This window comes from Salvia splendens, unplaced genomic scaffold, assembly GCF_004379255.2.
Source record: "Salvia splendens isolate huo1 unplaced genomic scaffold, SspV2 ctg934, whole genome shotgun sequence".
Taxonomy (NCBI): Eukaryota; Viridiplantae; Streptophyta; class Magnoliopsida; order Lamiales; family Lamiaceae; genus Salvia; species Salvia splendens.
Window position 1 is genome coordinate 35,812 of NW_024599622.1, and position 6,405 is coordinate 42,216.

The 6,405-nt window shown below is 34.4% G+C and overlaps 1 pseudogene; it reads right to left on the minus strand.

The window, feature by feature from the left end:
- Nucleotides 1-236: 236 nt before the first annotated feature.
- Nucleotides 237-1,574, minus strand: LOC121791837 (annotated as a pseudogene).
- Nucleotides 1,575-6,405: the final 4,831 nt, after the last annotated feature.

Sequence of the window (6,405 nt, forward strand, 5' to 3'; positions counted from 1 at the left end):
TGCATATGGCTTAACTCGCTGTGATAAACAATTGATTTAATATATTGAAAAGGGAATTCATAACTCAATAATTGGTTGTTAATTGCCATACGAACACTAACCTAAACTCACTATCAAGATCAATCTAGTCTTTTTTTAATCAAATATAAAAAGTATAATTAGAAGAAATAAGCTAACAACTAAAAAAAACTCTGATTAATTATCATAAAATAAATAAATAAATAAATAAATAAGACTTAGCTATTTAATAAAAAATCCTTGACCAACTTGCGAATTTGCTCCAAGGTAACGAACAAAACCACAGTGAGGTCCTTGCCTCGAAACAGTGGGAATAAATCCTTTATAAAGTGGCATGAGCCCCTCTGCCTTAACGGTATTCACCACGCAGTCCACGGCCCCGTTGTAGAGCGGCGCCTTCCCCGCCTCCGCCTTCATGTTCATCACATGCGTCTTAATGCGATCCCTCATCAAATTTGTTGAAATAGAAAATAAAAATGTAATTAGTTAGCTTTTAATTAGTTAGTTTAGCATTTTTCCATCCTATATATAAAGCATTTTATCGTAGTTATAGTTAACTTTTGCAAAATGTATTCATTAATGAATTTTACTAGGCTTGTCAAAATGGATATCGGGTATTGGATATCCGATATCCGAACCCGAAAAAGTCGGGTAATTGGATACCCGAAATCCGATTTTTCGGGTTTCGGATCGGGATCGGGTATTGAGAATTTTGGATTTTCGGGTATACCCGAATTATCCGATTTTTTTAAAAAATTACTGTGATAAATAGTGTGTTAATTCTAATTTGCATATTTTTACTTATTTACAAACCCAAATTCTATGAAATACCCAACTATCCGCTTTATATTATGGAGTAATTTCTAATTGCTAATATATTAGTTCTAATTTTTAAAGATTAAATAATTAAATATTAAGGTTAAATGGTAGTTACTGAGTAAGACTTATTACAGCATACACGCTAATACGCCTCCCCCCTCCTACTCTTTCGCCTGCACCTCCCTCCGCCGGCGCCGTCTCCTCTCCCACCGCCGGCCACAACGAGCTCTCCTCTATTGCCCAGCAGCGCCGCCTCCTCTCCCAGCGCCGCCTCCCTCTTCCGTCCAGCTCTCTTCAAAATTGAAATTGAAATCGGGACTGGATACCCGAGTCGGGTATCCGGGTATCCGAAATTAAAATCGTATCGGGTATTAGATTTTGGGAAATTTTCGGATCGGGTATCCGCGGATACCCGATTTGACGGGCCTAAATTTTACCCTTTCATTTCTCTTCTCTTTGTCGATGGTTTTTCTCTCTTCTTCCATCGCAGTTCCTTCATCCTCTTTCGATGGAGTTTTCTCCATCCATTTCAATTCTTCATTTTTAACAAATTCCTTGAACTGATTGTACGACGCCAGCTGCGACGCCGTGACCACCATGGCGTGGTTCACCGTGAGGGATGACCAGCGCCACAGGCTACCAATTCCCTCGTTCTTCGACATCTGTGAAATGGAATCTACCGCGCTCTTGTAGTTGCGCAGCTGGGACGGAGGGATTAATGAAGCGCCGGACCTTGATTAAGTCCTATGGGTGGGTGGCGCAGCCGGCTACGATCGATGCAACGCTGCCTTCCACAAAACCCTTCACCCCCATCTTTATGAATTACACTAAATCTTTATTAAATTATAGTATTAACAAAATGGTCTTCAAAATTCATTGGAAAAAAAAGGATTAAAATGATGAGAAAAAAAAAAGAGTTGATGTCATAAGGATGAAGTTAGGGAAATAAATTGAGTACTAAACCGAAAATTAGTTGGAAATTTGGAATCGGTCTATTGGAGTCCATGTCCGAGTGAGACTTCCTTGGCAAATAATATCATGAACTTTATTTGAGTCTGTTACTTTTCTCAAGTGAAAAATTTCAGCAAATAATATCATGATATTGATTTTTTTTCCTAATATATCGACAAAAATGCGAGAGCCAAATTCTTCAATCTTCGAGGATAGTTTTTCTTGAAGCACACCATCTAAAATTGTTCTTCAATCAATTATATAGCTTTATTTGCTAAGTTGAAAGTTTATGAAAAAAAATTAACTTTTTGAAAGTTTTGTGATATTAGGAACCAATATCCCTAATGCAAAATGTGTTCTAGGTTGACATTGCAATCTTTATTTAAAATTAAAAGTCCAAAGTTCCAACTTATGAGAGAGTGCCACGTGTAGGGGAAAAGAAAGACAATAGACATTGGACTTATAAAAATTATTACGTCCGTCCCACATTAAGAGTCCACATTTTACTTGCCACAGATTTTAAGAAATGTAAAGGAAAGTGAGTTGAAAAAGTTAGTGGAGTAAGGGGTCCAATTTTATATATTACTAGTTTTATAATAAAATGTGTGTTGAATGAGTTAGTGAAATGTGAGGTCTACTTACCATTTATAGTAAAAGTGAAAGTGGATTCTTATTATGGGACGGACTAAAATAACAAAAATGAACGGGGGTGAGATCTCCTGCTGTGTTTAAAAACACAGCACCAAATGCTGTGCTATGAAACGCACAAATTTAGGAATAAAACGGCACCTTCTCTCCACTTTCTCAATCTTTTAATATTTTATTCTTATTTTTATATTTTTAAATTATGAAGACAATGCATGAGTTGAAAGTATATTACCATGCGGGAATACGGAGTATAATATTGCTAAAAAATGTCAGTACTACTATATTAATTTGTTAAATCGGAAAATATTAATGGTAGGTATCCTTTTTGAAATAAAATATTTAAAAATAATAATTATAATTAATAGCGTTTAAAATTGAATGCCCAAATTAAATGTTAATCAAATTATCAAATACTATAAAATAATTATTAACGAAAGGAAATATGAAGGATAGAAAACGATATGCTATACACTTTATGTGAACAACTTATGTGAGTACTATCCTCGTTTAACACATTTTACATTTTTAGCATTGTTTGTTTTGTTTTATAGTTTGATTATAATACATTTAAAATTTAAATGTTATAGGCCACCATCCTCGTTCGACGCATTTTTAGCATTATTCAATTTATTTTATAAAATTCATAAAAGTTCGATTGGTAGTTTTATTTTTTATTTGAGAAAACGAAAAATTCAAACTTTGACTTTTATAAATTTTATAAGATTAAAAATACCAATAAAATTTTTAAAAATGTATTAAATCAAACTATAAAGCAAAACGAACAACACTAAAAATGTGTTGAACGGGGGTGATGCTCACATAAGTTATCCACATAAGTTGCGTATCATGTCATTTTCTATCCTTCATATTTCCTTTCGTTGTTAATTATTTTATAGTATTTGATAATTTGATTAATATTTAATTGAGGAATTCAATTTTAAACGGTATTCATTATAGTTACTATTATTTTTAAATATTTTATTTTAAAAAGGATACCTACAATTAATATTTTCAGATTTTACAAATCTTTCAGTAATTGAACGAAATAAAAAAATTAAGATACTACACTTACATTTTTTTAGCTAAATTTATTCACTACTTACTCGTGCTAATACTTTCAATGCATTGGCTTCATAATTTAAAAATATAAAAATAAGAATAAAATATTAAAAGTGGAGAGAAGCGGCCGTTTTATTCCTAAATTTGTGCGTTTCATAGCACAGCATTTGGTGCTGTGTTTTAATCACCCCAAAATGAACACATGGGACGGAGGTAGTAATTTGATTCTAAAAAGTTGTTCGAAAAAATAATGATGGCCTGATTGATTAGAAACCATGTCACTTGAAATTTTGTTAGATTTGCACATTTCAAACAAGAAAGATGCTTGTCGAGCCACCATGTTTGTATGGACCTTAAACGAAAAGAATAATTTCATAAAACTGAATGCCAGTTTTTTCGAATGGATATAATATTCATTAGAAATGGGCCTTGTGTTGCAACGGCCCAAGTCAACACTCATTGACCGCTATCATTTCCGCACAATAATTTTTGCTAGATAAATTTTTGATATACTCCTTGTTTCTCTTCTAATATCTTTTCCAATATATTCATGGCGTAATGGTCCCTACAGGAATAATTTTTTTTTTTTTTACCGAATTTTGGTATTTTTCAGAAATTTAAAATTTGGTCTCTAATATAATGAACTTACTATCTTGTAGCAATTTTTCCATGAGTTTGGTTTTTTTTCTTCTAACTTGATTAATGTAAATGACATTGTTTGGAGTGTAAGATCTCTCACAAATTCATTGGAATTCTAAATCATGGGAAACTCAATATACTGTACAAATTCATGATTTTCACGATCAAATTTTAAATTCAAGGGATATAGTATCAAATTTTGACCAAAATTTATGATATTATAGACCAATAGCTCTGCTTTAATTTGCAAAAATCTTTTTGAGGCCATCCATATTACATGAGATAACAAATGAACCATCTTTTACATATACACATCTATTATCTCCGACGCAATTAAACCTATTTTGACAATGTAAAAGTAACCTCTAAAAGGCCCTACTTTCACATAGCAGATTCAGATTCAAATTCAAATTCATATACTTTCAAGTTTGAATTATGAAACTGGCTCAAACCACACAATATTGTTGAAAAACGAATACCACTAATAAAAATGCGTGTGGGCCAAAAAAGGTGGATGTGGTAGAATTCTTTGATACTCTTTCTATATATTGGAAAAAGATTGCAAGTCAATTTCCCCACATTTTTTTGTTTTTTGTACTCTTTTCTAAAAGATAAAGATTCGTTTGACTCATTTCGTTTATACTACTTTTTGATAAATTTTTTGTGCACAAGGAAAAATTGCATTTGAGTTTAGCTTTGTACGTGTATATGATTGGAGATGAGTCATACACATTCTTGGTTAATTTTATAAATTCAACTTTTTGTTTATGGAGATAAGACCTATAGAATTGCGATGGAGGTTGTGATCAAGAACAAAAGAACAAATGACACACGGGGATTTTACGTGATTCGGTTTAATCAAACCTACATCCACGAAAAATTGTATGAGAGATGTTTATTCACGGCTAAAGATGGATTACAATAGGAAACACAAATGAAAATGAAGAACAATGCACACTTCGCTATCTACTCTCAAGATATGAGCTCTAGCATCTCTTTCTTCTCTTCTTCTTTGATTCTCCTCACACATGCTTTCTCTCCTCTCTTGGAACTGAATAACTACTCATGCTTTTATCCTCTTTATGCAACGTCCAAGATCAGTCATGCAACGGCTAGTTGCATTTGATTGTAACCGCTATTCTCCAACCGATTGCATGGCTTAGTTTCTGTTGCATCCGAGCCTCTGAGCTGAGCCTTCTCTCGTCCGAACCAGCCACGAGCCTGATCACATGGTCACAAACCTAACAATCTCCACCTTGGCCATGTGAATATCTCCTCATACTCAGTCTCCAACCCAAACTCCACCTCACTGTGCAATTACATTCACCAGCCTTAAGCAACGCACAAGCTTAGATGCTGGTAAACTCTTAGTTAATGCATCAGCTGCATTATCCTCAGTGCCGACTTTCAATACCTCCACTTCACCTTTCTCAATCATATCTCTGATGAGCAGTCGGATGTCTATGTGTTTACATCTCTCATGGAATACCTGATGTCTTGCCAAACTGATTGCACAGTGCTGTCACATAGGACACTGACCTTTCCTTGCTTCACTCCAAAATCTTCTAAGACTCCCTTTAACCAGACTTCTTCCTTCACTGCCTCTGTGAGGGCAATGTACTCGGCTTCTGTAGTGGATAGAGCAACAACCGATTGTAATGTTGATTTCCAACTTTCAGCAGCACCATACAACTTATATATGTATCCTGTCTGAGACTTTCTATTGTCTAAATTTGTTGCAAAGTCTAAGTCACAATATCCAATCAATGGATCACCATTTCCAGAATCAACCTTCTTGAACAAAATCCCCAGATTCTTGTTGCCTTTTAGATATATGAGGATCCATTTCAATGCAATCCAGTGCTCCCTACCAAACTCTTTCATGTATCTTCTTGTTACACTCACACTGTGTGCCAGGTCTGGCCTTGTGCATTTCATGCTGTACATAATGCTCCCTATTATACTTGCATATGGGAGCTATGACATCTCCTGCCTTTCTTCATCTGAGTTAGGTACTTGCTGCAGAGATAACTTGAAATGTTGAGCTAATGGGGTAGTCACTTGCTTGGATTTATCCATCTGAAATCTTTTAAGAACCTTGCTCAGATAATCAGATTGCACTAGATAGATTTCTCCTTTGTCTCTGCATCTCTGAATATCCATTCCAAGGATCCTTCTAGCCTCCCCAAGATCTTTCATTTCATATTCCTTACTTAACTCTGACTTTACTGATCTCACTTCATCAATGTCAGCTGCAACAACTAACATATC